The 16,853-nt window shown below is 45.1% G+C and overlaps 2 long non-coding RNA genes across 5 annotated transcripts in view; one reads left to right on the top strand and one right to left on the bottom strand.

Moving 5' to 3' along the window:
- Positions 1-3,448: 3,448 nt before the first annotated feature.
- LOC135387116 (uncharacterized) lies at positions 3,449-6,743 on the bottom strand. Its single transcript, XR_010420865.1, has 3 exons — positions 6,653-6,743; positions 3,963-4,110; positions 3,449-3,859 (listed from the first exon to the last, which is right to left on the bottom strand). It is a non-coding gene; the product is annotated as an uncharacterized LOC135387116 (long non-coding RNA).
- Positions 6,744-8,752: 2,009 nt separating this feature from the next.
- Positions 8,753-16,853, top strand: part of LOC135387117 (uncharacterized) — a 142,663-nt gene continuing 134,562 nt past the window's right edge. For all 4 annotated transcript variants that reach the window (XR_010420867.1, XR_010420868.1, XR_010420866.1 and 1 more), the window contains exon 1: positions 8,753-9,159. This is a non-coding gene — a long non-coding RNA (uncharacterized LOC135387117). The remainder of the gene's footprint in view (positions 9,160-16,853) is intronic.

The following is a 16,853-nucleotide window of genomic DNA, read 5'->3' on the forward strand; positions in this document are numbered from 1 at the left end:
TGGGTCGAGCGTATCGTGCTGCTAAACGAGCACAATCTTGAAAATAATGTCGTAGATGACCAGCATAATATGACTCATTAGCAGTGGTCACGTTTTTTTCTTGCTTTTTTTTTATTAAAAAACGCTCAGTATCACTGCCGACACAGTCGTGTTAGTTAGGAAGGTACGTGTTTTTCGAGTGGAAGCCGCAGTATTCCGCATCGTATAACAAAATCTAAGCTATCATTTGTATGCGGGTGTAGAATAGGTGCAAGATCTGACCGCCCATCCCATTGATACACATGCATTTCTCGTTTCTTACCCTCCTAGCTGTAACAGGTCAATATACAGTCAAACTCCTTTATAGCGAATACCTTTTTAACGAAAATACCACTACAGCAAATTTTTTTTGCGGTCCCGCTGGAGCCTATAGATCCAATAATAGACATCCTTTTTAACGAAAATACCTTTACTGCGAATTTTTTTTTTTTTTTGCTGTCCCCTGAGTTTCGTTGTAAAGGAGTTTGACTGTAAATTTTCTATGGCAGGTACATGCTGGTATGTGGATGTCATACACGAAAGGGGATTGCATTACATGCATGGATTGCTTATTGCATACAGAGGTTCAATTACTTTATATATGGTTATCTCTAAATTAAAAACCAGAGACTGGGGGACAAAAAACGACAAACACATTCAAGCTTGTCTGTGTTATGGATCTATACCACCAGCTCGCTTGCTACCTCTCTATCCTCTCGGTACTGTGTATATATTTTTGTCATTTTCTTTGGGGACTGTGTTGACCGATTTGCCCTAAACATACCCGATCATCGTGATCATTTTGTGACCTTAGTATCAATAAAGTATCCTTGATCGAAGACAATTTGTCTCCTTTTCTTATGTTTTTGTCATTTTTATCTGCCTCTCTTCCTTTCTACTTAATCTGCATATCAATATTCTTTGGTTATGGACACTTCACTTTTTGTAACTATAGTTGGAAGGAGAAGTGGTCACGAGATAAGGGTATTTCGAAGCTGTCGGGATCCGGGGTTCAAGAGCAGTGGCAATCATAAGGCCGAAAATCATGAGACCGAACTATCAGAAAGCTGGAAAGTCGGAAGACAGAACTATCGAAAAACCAAACAAAGAGGAGCCCTAAGATATGAAAAGCATTAAAAATAACAATTACTACATAAGTATACTTTTCTCATCCTCGTTGTTTAGTTTCGAAGGCGATTGCCCTATCTACCGGTGGTGGTGGTGATGGTGATGGTGAAAGGGCTTGCCGTTGTCGGCCTCACGTATGTGGGCAACGTCACGACTGACGCCCTGGGGAAATGTGCGTCCTGGGCCGACTTCTAGGGGAACTGTGCCGACATACGTCTCTATCTATCGGGATCTCAAACACGCAGCCTCTTGGCCACCCAAAGGGAACGAAGCTATACACTCTCGGAAGTATTGCAGGCAGATTTTCAGGCATTGTTTTTAGCATGGTCCGCCGTTCTGCTGCCGCGCTGTCCATGTTAGGTAGAATGCACGGCATGCGAGCAGTTCTCGTGGCTCCTGAACCTCCCAAATTACGGACACGGCAACCTGGCATTCGCGTGCGGTATGGTACACTAGCACACCGTAGCTAATGCAAGGATTGAGTCGATCTTCTGTTCATCCTAATTCTTACACTAAATCAAATAGTGACATTGAAACCTGGCTTTTGAAAGAACTCAGCCTAAAAGAAAAGCAAACTGTCAGTTCGAAAGAGAGGTAGTCGAAGTGGCTGAAAAAAGAAGTGAAATAAGAATTAGCCCTGGCCAATCTCCCTTGCGGATCGCGACCATCTTCCTGGGGAGAAGAAGAAGTTGTATTACTGAAGCTTCTATTTCTCTGATGGATAAGGAACTTGAATTTTTATTCAAAGCATAAGAATTTTTTCCACTTGTGTCATCCTTTATAACTTCCGTGGTTTTGACAACAGGAAAAGATCACCACTAGGTGTAAAGTTCCTTTTTAATCAGGTCTTCTCAAAACCCCAATCCCAACGTTCAACCTCCCTTTTCTTTTTTTCCAGAAATAAACCAGTTGATAGTGGAGCGGTGTGTTGTCCTTGTCTGCCGTAGCTCCGTAGTCTAAGATGTCACACCAACTAGCCCATTCTACATTGTTAATCAGTTTTATACTTGTAAAGTGCTGGACAAAAGTTTATGGAACATACTCTGGCGCACTCCTCCCTCCGAGTGACAAGCTGGCAGTGAATGGTATTGTACGGACTTGCATACAGGTGACTGGGCTACCTATACGCACATGGCTAAGTCTGTATGGTCCCATTCACTGTCACTCTAAGGAAGGAATGTGCCGGAGCATGTTCTCTAACATTTGTCTAGCACTGTATTCGTTGTTTTTACATGGTGGGATACCAATGCACCTGCGCACATGACTGCGTCGGGTCATTATAGTTTAGTTGTAAGCAGCTCTGTCTCTCCATTGTCCCGTCTGTATGCTCTTATTCCCTTTTGCAGTTATGTACCAACTGGCCCAAATTTCTGCACTTCTCATTGAACACAACATAGCAAACCCAAAGCCATAACCCACTGTGAATATGCCAGCTAGCTCTTTCTCTTTGAATTTCCATACTTATTTTTCCAACTGTGAGCTAAGGCAGCAATACATTAAGTAAATGGATAATTTGAAGTGCTCCTGAACATTCTCCTAAACCTTTGTGAAGGTCGAATAGTTTTTCATACTTTCAGCACTCTATTTGAAAGGCCGCCCATTTATTGGAGTTAGCCTAGTAAGCCTGTTAATTTTTTGTGTTATCCACAATCTGGCTCCACAATAACTATGTGGGTCCTGTTTTTGTGTACAATGTTATGTACGATATACCAAAGTTTTATGGTAACTACAGTCGTTTCTTTTCCTTGTGGCCCTCCATGATGTGGTCTAAAGTCAATGTGCCCTGTGGTTCCAATGGCGTTCTTCGGACACAAATATACTGTCTCGTAAAGTTTTGTCCTCAGTGCCACGGGGGTTTAATGATATAGACTGGCACACAATTATGTCAAGTACACCCAAAGACCTTTTTTTCAAATTCTCGTATTATTGGACTACACAAAAACAACTACCTTTATAGTACGGAGAGAAAGGGGAAAAATGGAGGCATCCAGTACATTCTCCATGTCACTTTTGTCGAGAAACTGTGATAGCTTTTGCAAAAGACATGGAACAGACATAGTACAGGTCTCTCGCAACAACCTCGACATTTTCTGCTTCATATTTTCTGTGCAAATGAATAACAGGAGTTATAGTTCTCTCCTCTGTTCCACATACTGTTCACCTTAGCAATATGTTCTGTGATGCATACTTTGACCATACAAAAAGTGGCAGAACATGACTCCTTCAGCTCTAAATATTACTGGCATAAAAAATATAGTGCTTAACGAAATGTATAGAATTTGCAACTGCAATGATTGCTTTCTGTCAGCACTGTTGTAGCCATCGTGCTTGAGTTATGGTTAGTTCAGTGATCTTCTATCATCATCAGGGTTTGTTCTATCAGCAGAACGCTAGCCATTGTGGCAGACATATGGTGGCCCTGATAAGGGCCGTTTGTTTACTTCGTCCAGGTCTGCTGTTTCTTCTCCAGTGCACCATGAAGCTACTGAAGAATTCCTTAGCATGTCCACAGTCCATCTTCTAGTGTCCATAGTTCCCTACGGGAGCACGATGTTGGCATAAGACAATCCGTGGGGTGGGGCATCGTCACGCAGCTGGTGCCTGTGGGATGCCCTGGACAGCATTCAGGCATGAATGCAAAAGGCCAATCCAATAATTCCGTGGGAGTGGCCAGAGGCCTTCTGCTGGGTCAGCTCTGTTTGAAGAACTTGAACTGAAAGTAAAACATAATTGTGAGTAGTGTGAAATTACTGAGAATTATAAGTAAACAGTGTCAGTTACAAATCTGTCAGCTCAGCACGAGAACAATTGTGTACCTGCTTTGGTTGGCCTAGTGAGGACTAGCATAAGTAGGGGTATGCAAATTCTCCAATAGAATCCCAATACTTCTCTCTCTATCCCATACCCAATTCATGCATGGCATCTGACAGTCCTGGTCTTTCTGGTCAGCTACAGGGGTTCCACCTGGAAACAACAGGGTGAAATGCATTTAGGCAACAAAAAGCTTCAAGTTTGCAGCTTTTAACATGCTGGATAGCATTTCACTCTCCGTAATCATCATTTGCAAGCCTTAAATTTTGGCAGTGTCATTTATAAAATCCTCTACAATTTTTGAAAAGAAAACCATCGGATCACTCACTGTGGCATTTCTAAGCTATCAAAGGCCATATGAGGACAGGAAAACGTTGTTTGGTTGTTCAAATCAGGTCGCAGCTTAAAACCTGAGTGGTATCACTCGACACCGCTGCTTGATTGCGGATTTCTCAGCCTTAAATTCTGACTGTATCACATGTTACATCACTCACTGAGGCTTGTATAAGCTATAGAAAGCTGCACGAGAACTGGAAAACGTCGTTCGGTTGTTGCAACTTGATCGGAGCTTAGAACCTGAGGGGTATCATTCGTAACTACTGCTTGACTGCAGGGTTTTGAGCGCTAAATTCTAACTGTATCACACGTTAAATCACTCACTGAGGCTTGTATAAGCTATAGAAAGCTGCACGAGAACTGGAAAACGTCGTTCGGTTGTTGCAACTTGATCGGAGCTTAGAACCTGAGGGGTATCATTCGTAACTACTGCTTGACTGCAGGGTTTTGAGCGCTAAATTCTAACTGTATCACACGTTAAATCACTCACTGAGGCTTGTATAAGCTATAGAAAGCTGCACGAGAACTGGAAAACGTCGTTCGGTTGTTGCAACTTGATCGGAGCTTAGAACCTGAGGGGTATCATTCGTAACTACTGCTTGACTGCAGGGTTTTGAGCGCTAAATTCTAACTGTATCACACGTTAAATCACTCACTGAGGCTTGTATAAGCTATAGAAAGCTGCACGAGAACTGGAAAACGTCGTTCGGTTGTTGCAACTTGATCGGAGCTTAGAACCTGAGGGGTATCATTCGTAACTACTGCTTGACTGCAGGGTTTTGAGCGCTAAATTCTAACTGTATCACACGTTAAATCACTCACTGAGGCTTGTATAAGCTATAGAAAGCTGCACGAGAACTGGAAAACGTCGTTCGGTTGTTGCAACTTGATCGGAGCTTAGAACCTGAGGGGTATCATTCGTAACTACTGCTTGACTGCAGGGTTTTGAGCGCTAAATTCTAACTGTATCACACGTTAAATCACTCACTGAGGCTTGTATAAGCTATAGAAAGCTGCACGAGAACTGGAAAACGTCGTTCGGTTGTTGCAACTTGATCGGAGCTTAGAACCTGAGGGGTATCATTCGTAACTACTGCTTGACTGCAGGGTTTTGAGCGCTAAATTCTAACTGTATCACACGTTAAATCACTCACTGAGGCTTGTATAAGCTATAGAAAGCTGCACGAGAACTGGAAAACGTCGTTCGGTTGTTGCAACTTGATCGGAGCTTAGAACCTGAGGGGTATCATTCGTAACTACTGCTTGACTGCAGGGTTTTGAGCGCTAAATTCTAACTGTATCACACGTTAAATCACTCACTGAGGCTTGTATAAGCTATAGAAAGCTGCACGAGAACTGGAAAACGTCGTTCGGTTGTTGCAACTTGATCGGAGCTTAGAACCTGAGGGGTATCATTCGTAACTACTGCTTGACTGCAGGGTTTTGAGCGCTAAATTCTAACTGTATCACACGTTAAATCACTCACTGAGGCTTGTATAAGCTATAGAAAGCTGCACGAGAACTGGAAAACGTCGTTCGGTTGTTGCAACTTGATCGGAGCTTAGAACCTGAGGGGTATCATTCGTAACTACTGCTTGACTGCAGGGTTTTGAGCGCTAAATTCTAACTGTATCACACGTTAAATCACTCACTGAGGCTTGTATAAGCTATAGAAAGCTGCACGAGAACTGGAAAACGTCGTTCGGTTGTTGCAACTTGATCGGAGCTTAGAACCTGAGGGGTATCATTCGTAACTACTGCTTGACTGCAGGGTTTTGAGCGCTAAATTCTAACTGTATCACACGTTAAATCACTCACTGAGGCTTGTATAAGCTATAGAAAGCTGCACGAGAACTGGAAAACGTCGTTCGGTTGTTGCAACTTGATCGGAGCTTAGAACCTGAGGGGTATCATTCGTAACTACTGCTTGACTGCAGGGTTTTGAGCGCTAAATTCTAACTGTATCACACGTTAAATCACTCACTGAGGCTTGTATAAGCTATAGAAAGCTGCACGAGAACTGGAAAACGTCGTTCGGTTGTTGCAACTTGATCGGAGCTTAGAACCTGAGGGGTATCATTCGTGACTGCTGCTTGACTGCAGGGTTTTGAGCGCTAAATTCTAACTGTATCACACGTTAAATCACTCACTGAGGCTATTTATAAGCTATCGAAGACTATATGAGAACAGATATACGTTTTTTGATTGTCCAAATTTGATCGGAGTATCATTCGGCACTGTTGCCTGTAAATCTTCCGAAATTGAACTTATTTAACGGATTTCACCACAGTTGAAACAGGGCGCGAATGTTTCACTAAAAATTCGGGAGTACAAACATCAAGGAACTAAAATTACTTACCTCCATGTGGTAATTAGCATGAAACAAGAAGCACAACACACACACGTCCACCTACGACAGCGCGAAACCGACGACTGAGAACAATTGATGTCTTCATCAGGCTCCAACAGCTCCCCATAGAGCCCATAGTTTGAGATAATTCACACAACACTGGGCACACGACCAATGAGAGTGCAACGTTGTAGAAATTATGCAATGCCAGTCGGCCAATCAGGAGCCTTAACTTTGGCTGACCTTTCGACCGGTTCTGGCTACCATCGACTTCTACCGGATTTCACGCCTACCGCCGTTACCCGATATTCAAAATAACTGAAGCTTCTTTTGGCTAAAAGAAATATTTATTTGACACAAAGCACTGATTCAAAGATCTGATACATGGGTGCACTGTGAATACAAAGTCCACTGCGTTGCTGACGCACTGTAACTAAGTTCGAACTTGAAGCAAAACGAACACAGCTCTCGAAATCCGACGGGGCCCGCGCATGTTCTTCACTCTCCAACCGCTCCAACTCACGGAGCATTCCAGTTCTGGAGTTGATAGACTGTTCGTGGGATAATAGTCATGTTCAAGAACAGCACAACACACGTTGAATCACATCGACGCATGAATAAACAAGCGAACACTTCTACAAACTGTTCTGCCGATTGACATCACCGAAACACGGAACACAACGGGACGCCTTGCCGGCCCATGTTATGATGAGCATATTCCTTCGTTGTTTGCGGAGCGGAAAAGACGCTTGTGTGGCACGTAATCGTAACCCTGTCTTTGTTGTCAGGCCTCAAAATCCGACGGCGCCCGAACGCGTTCTTCACGCTCCAACCGCACCAGCCCACGAAGCATTCCAGTTCCGTAGTTGATAGACTGTACGTGGCATAATAGTCGTTTCCAGGAACAGCACAACACGCGTAGAATCACAAACTGTTCTGCCGATTGACATCACCGAAACACAGAACACAAGAGGACGGACCAGGCCTCCACAGCTCCCCGCATTTGCGGCAGTAGAAAAATAAAATCACGTCACAGTCACGTGGTATTACATCGTCAGGCATCATGACGGATGCCCATTGGCCAAAGGAGGATGCGCGCTCCGGGATTGGTTGATAAAGTTTCGAAATATCTGACAGCTCACTTTTCGCGGGCAGTCGGCCAGGCGGGCAGCTCCAAGCAAGGTCGCTGCGTCTCCGCGGCTCGCCGATGTCGGTTGACCACAACGACCGAAGAGGAAGTGTACGCGCGGGTTTGTTCGTGAGCTATAGTGACTCTGGCCATGTACTGATCTCCGATAAAGTGTCAACCTACGGACATTCTTGCCGGGTCGGAACTGGAATGCTTGGTGAGCTGACGCCTGCTGAGGAACACTTTCGAGCGCCGTCGCATTTTCAAATTCAGTGACTAAGAAGAGAGTGTTCGTAACGACAAAAGTATTTCCCGTGACTGTGTGACCTACGGTGCATCGCCAGAATGAGAAGAAGATGCTCATCTGTGAAACACACGCACTCGTGGACTTCGCTCGCCTCCAGAAGTAGACTGTATGTGTGCTTTGCAAGTTCGAACTTTGTTTGGTTGCTGTCTATTCAAGGAACGAAACGTCCTGTACGCACGGTGAATATATGAGTCAAGCATTTGAGTTTGTATGTTGCATCAATAAATATGTATTTCGCCTATCAAAAATGTCTTAGTTATTTTGGAATAACGGGCGCCATGTATGAAAACCAGTAGAAGTCAATGGCAGCCAGGGCCGGCCGAAAGCCGAGCCAAACTGAGAGGTTGCTGATTGGTTGGCTGCTAGGCATCACGACGCATTTTCATTGGTCGTATGTCCAGTGTTGCCTGAATTATCTCAAACTATGGGCTCTATGGGGAGCTGTGGGCGCCTGGACGGACGCCGTGCCGACCGATGCGAGCTATTTCGAAACTATGCTGAAACGGCCGCCGGGACGCTGCACACACATGCGCGCGTACAAAATGCGATTTCAAAACATTGTCGACCAATCGGAGCGCGCACACAGTCTGGGCCAATGAGCTTGCAACGTTGTAGATTGGCGCAGTGGTACATACTCTACAGCTGCATCCTCGGTTACCTGAGGAGGACTGTCTTCATGCGCTGACCAGGCTACATTCATAGCCACCGCCGCCGAGGCGTACGAACACAACGAATGATACCCCTCAGGATCTAGCGCCTCCCGTGGCGTCTGTCGTCTCACTCCATGTGCGCGAAGTTTTGTGTGCCGAGGTCTCCGAAGTGCCGTGTAACAGATGACGAATCTCATACCTGTGTTGCAGAAATGTGATGAGCCGTGAGTGACACTTCCTAGTTTAGTATAATGCAATTTCGGTACATGTCAAGTTGTTACAGCCCTTCTACATTGCGTGTGCTCCGTGTTGTCGTCGGTAAGCCAGATTCACCTCCAAACTTTCTTGTGCTTTGGTGAAACGGGAGACAGTTGGTACTTTTTGCCAGCATTCCTAATGGAAACGACTGCGGCAAGCCAAACTTGAAGAAGTGAGTGACAGTGCACTGTCTGACTTTGAGATGGTGAAGGGAACCTTGTAATCTCGCGCACATGTCAAATTAAGCTGTACGCAAGGTTACTTATATGGAATGGCGAACAGGTTGTGAAAAGAAGGGTTCTAGTGCTCAGATTGCTGTCTGAAGTGTTTCTGTTTCGCAACAACATCAAGTTTGAGGGTGAAATCTGTATTCAAGCGCACTGAAATGCTGCATTTGGTTCCGGTGTTTGCTGAATAGCTGCCTAACAGTTCAGGTCCTAACATAACTTGTAACCTAACATAACCTTTTTTTGGCTGAACCGCGGGTGTCCGACATAGTCGGGCTTCACTTTCTATTGTGAAGAGGGAAGGGACAACTGCCCTGGGAACCGAGTAGGGCGGTACACAGAGGTTGAATGTAGCATAACAATATCATCAATGTGGGTATGTGCACAGGCACTACTCAAAGGGGGACTCAGCCACAAAATCACTGCAAAGGTTGTAGTATGTATGTAACCTTTCGGCCGTGAGGAACATGTGTGCAAAATATATCCCTTTATAACTATGCAGGTTTTGTTAAAATTATTTTACTATTACTAAGTGGACGGGCAGCCTCTCTGGAGTGATAGGTTTCTCAAGGTAGCACTGAGCTCACATCACCGGGCCCCCATTCCCCGCACTGCTTCTTTTATGCTGCTCGTCTTTTGGAAGAAAATAGTTTTTTCTATAGCATATTCGTTTTTATCTCGGTGTAACTGACTCCGTAACAGTTGTAATAGAAACTGTTGTAACGGATGTATAGGGTTCTTCGTTTTCGGGTTTTATGATTTTTCAAATTCGGGAGGATACAGTCGGGTGCTATTCACGCGCGAGAATTAGGGAAGAAATCGGGTGCTGTGATCTTTGTTTGATATGTCACCAGGGCATTTTCGGGTGAAACAAAAGGCATATGAAACAAGCCACTGCTGTGACACTGGGACGAGAAACAAGAATCTTTATATTTCCGCTCGGAACTGGGGCAGTGAATGACCGCGGTATTAAAACACTTGCACAAGCTCCACAAAACCTCGTCTTCGACTCCTGCAGGAGGGCATCATAAAAGGAGGACAAATAGGTTCTCCCAAATAGCTCTCTTTGCTAATATTATGATTCACTTTTCCGACGGTTTGCAGAGAACAACAAGTTGAAGGGCTGCGAGGAATATCCGGTAGATATCGGGTTTTACCCGAATTCTTGAAAGCTTGTTAGGGGTGAACAATCATGAAAAATCGTGTTTAACCCGAAATTGAAGGACCCTACGCATGTAATTGACTCGGCAACATTTCTCAAGTGGTTCCGACAACAGATCTTGCATCATCACGGTAGCAGCGACTACCTGGAGCATCCCTCTGTTTTGTTCAAAACACACAGAATAATGCAGGACTGCAAGCAGATGCGGCCGCAGTCATGAAGTGATGGGGTGTGTCACAGTATCCTCCTCCTCCAGATGGACTACTGCAGTGGGGAGTTCAAGTTTCTTCTCTTTCAATTTCTGTTTGCTATTGTCATCAGATACAATGTAATGAACTCGTGCAAAATGAACACGAGGGCTAAATCCGATATCAAGAAGAACGTTTATGTCCAGTATGGCGTTCACATACTTTTTCTTAAATCGTTGCAAAGTCCTCTTTAAGGGGCTTCAGGAAGGATAACGGTTCCTGTGCATCACTGAACAAGGTAACAGTTTTCTATGCCATAGCTGATGTGGGAGTCAGATTTAAATCCCAGCATGAATCCTTGGGTAAACTCTGCGGATTTTACTCAGTTTGTATAAACGTTGGCATAGGTTTCCTGTGAAGTCTGCCCAGGATCTACAGCCCTCTCAGAACAGCTTGCTGCTATGTGGCAGGCAGATTGTGCTGTGGTCAAATTTATTAAGGCAATTCATAAAATATTTACATAAAACCATTCAAGGTGCTGTACATGGAACAGAAATATTCAGTTATAGCCATTCGCACTATCTACGCATTAGCCTTTACATATCCTTCCTCCTCACAGTAATGGTGTCGGCATCTAGGGCTGTCCTCAATAGAGGATGACTATAAAGCCAGGACTTCATAACACGTTAAATGCGATGGAAATTGATGTTCTGAGGCTGGAACACAGGAGAAAGGACAACACAACACACAATGATGTTAACATTGCCTTGATTTTGAGGGAAAACACAGGACGAGATGAACACATAGACTCAGCTCTCGTCCTGTGTCCGTCCTGCGTTTTCCCTCAAACTCAAGGCAATGTTAACATCAAGTCAACACCAGCTAGCTTGCCTCCTCCTCCTATGTTCATTCACAACATACAAGCGTCAAGTGCCTAAGAATAATGAAAGAATGAAGTCACTTAAAGGTTAGCCAGCTGTGGGACTCAAACCCACATCTTCTGGATATCCAGTTCTGGGCTCCACGTTACAAGAGACAGCGACAAGCGAGAATTTTGATGGCGGCACCCCCTGTTCAGCGACAAGGAAGCTCTGTTGCGGATGAAAAATCTTTTTGTTGTAGAGATTTGGCTTCTCGCCAAATTCCATTGGCTTGCCAAAATCTGGTAGATTTTGTTGCGATTGTTTGTATCGCATTTTTAATAACGTTCTCGGTTACAGAGATAGGGTATATGTTTTTTGGCGGGTTGGGCGCATCCACCACCCGAGGCGTTGCCTTAAGTGCCACAGTCCAAGAGAGTGATCGATGTAGGGGGGGTGCTAGTGACTTCCACACATAACACTTCCTCCCTTTCTAATATGTAAGTTTGTTAGGTGGCCTCACAGACCTCCCACTATGGGTTACAGTTCCTTGTTCTTGTGCAGCCGTGTTACAAGGAGCGGATTCTTCTGATGGTGAGCTGCTCTGGATGGGGCTAGCGGTCGTTCCTGTCTCCAGGTCACTGGAGGTTGTTGTCAGGTTACCAGTCCCTACGTTCCAGTCAAACCACGGGAGAGTTGACGTTGCTGTGTCAGTTACCTCATCGTCTAGTTTAGCCTGGCCACTTAGTGGGTGCATCTGATTAATGTGACGTTTCCGGAGTGCACCTTTCACCCTTATTACGTGGTGTCGAGGTCCCAAGCACTTCACAATCTCACCAGCTCTCCATTTCTTCCCCTTTCCATAGTTACGCACGAGCACCCTTTGGCCCTTCTTATACTTATGCTGTGCAAAGCTCCCTTGCAGTGTTTCCGTTGTGGGCTTGAATAGGTCCACTCTAGTTCGGATATCTCTACCGAGAAACAATGCTGCCGGAGGTTTCCCTGTTGTAGCTGTTGGGGCCCTGCGGTAGTGCATAAGGAGTTCTTGCAGCTTGCTCTTTAGGCTTCCTGCTGTTCCCTCCATCTTTTGGAGACCTTTTTTGATCGTTCGCACGTATCGTTCTTCCTGTCTATTTGTAGCTGGGTGAAATGGGGCCGTGACCTTGTGCTTGACACCATTCCTTTCGAGGAAGTCTTCAAATTCTTTTGATTTGAACTGTGGCTCGTTATCGCTCACCAGGGCTTCGGGAAAACGAAATCGACTGAAAGCAATGCGATGGTCTTGCTTGTGCTCGTAGAACAAGTGCAGAACGCCTCGGGCAATTTGGAAAATGCGTCAATACAGAGGAGTATATACTCGCCATCTATGGGTCCAGCATAATCTAATTGAACTCTTTGCCAGGGCCTTTTAGCTTGTTCACACTGAAGCACAGTGCATGCGACTGGCTTGTTCTTGTGCAGGAGGCACTCTGTGCAGTTCTTTACCATGGCTTCTATATCTGCATCTACTCCAGGCCCCTACTCAGTGCCTTCATCCGAGAAATTACAAAGTGTCCCTGGTGTAATTCTTGCAGAACCCTTTGGCGACAGGCCTTTGGAATGACTATGCGATGTCCCCAAAGTATACAGTCCCCTTGTAGTGTGAATTCCCCAGGGCTTCCACCCCATTTCCTGTTCTGGGAGGTTTCTGTTTGTAGCTGCTGGCTCAGTTCCTGTAGTTCAGGGTCCTGCTTTGTTGCTACTGAGATTTCTTTGTAGGTCACGGGTAGCTTTTGAACTTGTTCCAACTGGAACAGCTCAGCCTCGTCGAGTTGGGCACACTCTTCACTGGTGCAAGGTAGTCTAGGGAACGCATCAGCATTCCCATGCAGCTTGGTGTTCCTGTACTTTATGTCATATGGGAACCCTTGCAAATACAAAGCATGATGTTGCATTCGTGCTGCAGCGAGTACAGGCATGCTCTTGTCTGGAGCAAATATTGATACCAACGGCTTGTGGTCTGTGACCAGTGTGAAACGTCTTCCGTACAAGAACTCGAAGAACTTTTTTACTCCAAACATTATGCTTAAGGCCTCTTTATCTATCTGAGAATACCTCTGTTTGGTGCTGGACAATGTTTGAGATGCGAAGGCGATGGGTCTCTCTTCTCTGTTTGGAAATAGGTGTGAGAGCACTGCTGACACACCATATGGTGAAGCGTCCGTTGCTAGAAGTACTGGTAAGGTGTCACAGTAAGGCACCAATACTTTTCCGATGCTATGACATCCTTGATAGTTTGAAATACTTCGCAGTTTTTGTCCCAGTGAAACTTCTGTTGCTTCTTCAAGAGCTTCGTTAAAGGGTACGCGATCGTTGCTAGGTTCGGTACAAAGCGTCCGTAATAGATATCCAGGCCCATGAATGCCCTCTGCAGTACACTTGCCCAAAGGGACTATCCAGACATCCCTACTAACCGAATTCCGTCGCAAGGCACTCACACTCGATCGAAACTAGGTTCTGGAAAACCGAAAAAATCCTGACGCGTGCCCAATAAGCTTCATCACAAGATATTCCAACGCACTTCCAAACATCAAAGCCATTCTACAGAAGCACGAGCCCCTCCTCCAAAGCAGTGACCGACTTAGCAACATATTCACAAATCCCATACAGGTGACATACCGACGCGCAAGAAACCTGGCAGACTCCTTGGTCAATGCCAAAATCAGCAAAACGAGCACCCCGTACACGGGAACACGACCCTGCAACCTCCCGCGCTGCAAAACATGCGAACACGTTCAACACGCTAACTCCATCAAAAGCACTGCCAGCAATTACACCCACCCCGTTAACCACGCATTCACATGCACAAGCTCCAATGTCATATACTGCATTGAATGCGGCGACTGCTCTATGCAATACATTGGTGAAACCGGCCAACAAATGAACAACCGCCTTACCGAACACAGAACCGACACGTCCAACAAACTCCCCAAAGCAGTTGCCGAACACTTTAACATTCCTGGTCACAATTTTGACAACATTAAACTATATATTCTAGAAACCGGGTTTAGATCCACACGTGACAGACGTGATAGGGAGTCTTATCTCATATACAAGTTCAACACTCTTCACCCGTCCGGTATCAACAAATCACAAGGCACCCTAGAAACACTTCACAAATAAAATATGCTTTTCCCTTCTACCTCCATTATCATCTGTTATATTCTGCATGGCCATTGCTTTCTGCTCTCTTTATTGCATGCCACAACTTTGTATTACAAATATATATTTAAAAAAAAAAAAAAAAAACCCTTTGCTCGTTCTGGAATTCCCCATGTAACCACTAACCTGCTTCCTTATCTTTCGCTATGCTTGCCAATTCTTGCCTGTTGTCCCGTTTCGTCCACGTGTTCGTGAACCTTCCTGTAGCCTAGATCACTACGTTCACATAATCCCCTCCACACTCTAACAAAGCAGCCATTCACTCCGGCCGTAGAAGCCCGTACGGACCCTTTCTTCCCTCCGGGCTGTTGACCCACAATTCGCATGAACCTTTAAACACGTCACACCTAACCCTTTAAATACCATGCCAATGATGAGGACGGTGCCCAGAAGAAGAACAGTCTCTGTTCGAAATATCGGCGTCTTCTGTCCTGAGGCAACTCCCTTCCTACATCTTTACCGGTTCGCTGGATTTCTACCCATCTACACTCACTTGGCTTGTGTTTCTTGGTTGAGGTGCATCTATAACAGCTTGCACTTTTTCTGGTGCTTTGCGTACGCCCTCTGAGTCTGTCTTATAGCCGCAGTACTGCACTTCGGTCTGAAAAAAATGCATAGGCTTGTCAGTTGACATGGAGTCCATACTCGTGTCGTCTGTGCAGCACTTGTTCCAGTCTCTGGGCATGGAGATCTTCAATGGAAGCAGTTACCCAAATATCATCGGGGAACACAGACACCCCTTAAATTCCCTGCCGCACCCGTTCCATGGTTCTCTGCCAGATTGCTGGGGCACTTGCAATGCCATATGGCAGTCTTGTAAAGCGGAACAGTCCTTGGTGGGTGTTTAGTGTCAAGAGGTTCTGCTGGTCTTCTTCGACTTCTACATGCAAGTATGCTTGTTGCAGGTCAATCTTTGAGAAGTACTTGCCTCCACTGAGTGTTTTGAAGGTCTCTTCCAGTTTCGGTAGAGGATGCTTATCTACGTCCAGGCAGCGATTAAGAGTAACTTTAAAGTCTCCGCACAATCTTATTTTTCCATTCGGCTTAACTACTGGCACCAATGGTGTGCCCAGTCGCTGTGCTCGACTTTTTTCAGTATTCCCAATTTTTCCAGCCTGGCGATCTCCTCTTCAATGCGTGATTTCAGGGCATAGGGAATGCTTCTTGCCTTACAAAAAATAGGCTCCGTTCCTTCCTTAAGCTTTAGTCTTGCTCGGATGCCTTTTGGTTTGCCGATCTCGTCTTTGAAGACCTCAGGAAATTTCTGCAATAGCATGTCCATTTTCCTTGTGCTGTTGACGGCGTCAAATTGGAAAATTTCTGCACCATGGTAATGTGATATTTGTCATCCAATCTCTGCCCAAAAGCATTGGAAAGTCATCCTCAGACATCAAGTGCAGTGGTAATTGTTTTCGTTGTTCATTTAGCTGCACCCAGACCCAGACTACACCAGCAGGTTTCACCAACTCCTTAGTTGATGTCTTGAGGATGGTTGATGTTTCTTGTATGGGCATGTTGGGCAGGACTCTCTTGAATCTACTGATGGGCATACTTGAAACTGTGGCTCCTGTATCCACTTCCATGAGTGCAATACCCAGCATCTTCTATGCAGACTTCCACTTTGATTGCATTACCATCTCGTGCCCTGCAGTGGTTTAGTGCTTCCAACCCAAATGCTGGCTTCGGCTTATCCTTGCTTTTATTTTTGTCTTGGCGGTGTAGAACTGGAGCGGAAGATGAGGGATAGTGGTGTGGGATTAATAGCGTACTGTGGGTGGCAAGTCAATTTTAATAAAATACAATTTGGAGCTTGTAGGTGGGAAAAATCTGCTGGAACCTTTCATTATTGCTTGGAATCAAGATCTCTTGCACACATTGTGTGGTAACAGATGGAACTACAGCTCCACAACAGACATACATACATTGTAACAAAATGACAGTAATCTAAATTTCTCTGGCTGCTTATTTCTCTGGGGTGGTTAAATCGATATTTTATGATATTTGATACTGGTGTGCCACATAATTAACTAGGGAGTACACGCATTTCCTTCGCAAATACGTATAGTTTTGCCGCTACCTGCTGCTGCCTCACAAATGGGCTGACATTAGGTGTGGTGTTTTGTCTGTCGCATGTTATGGGATCCAGCGTTAAGTGGCCTTTACTCCATAATGCAACACCTGTTCATGCAGGGTGCATCACTTCACGTGTCATGAAGGTCTTTTAAAGA

This window comes from Ornithodoros turicata, chromosome 3 (assembly GCF_037126465.1).
Source record: "Ornithodoros turicata isolate Travis chromosome 3, ASM3712646v1, whole genome shotgun sequence".
Lineage (NCBI taxonomy): Eukaryota > Metazoa > Arthropoda > Arachnida > Ixodida > Argasidae > Ornithodoros > Ornithodoros turicata.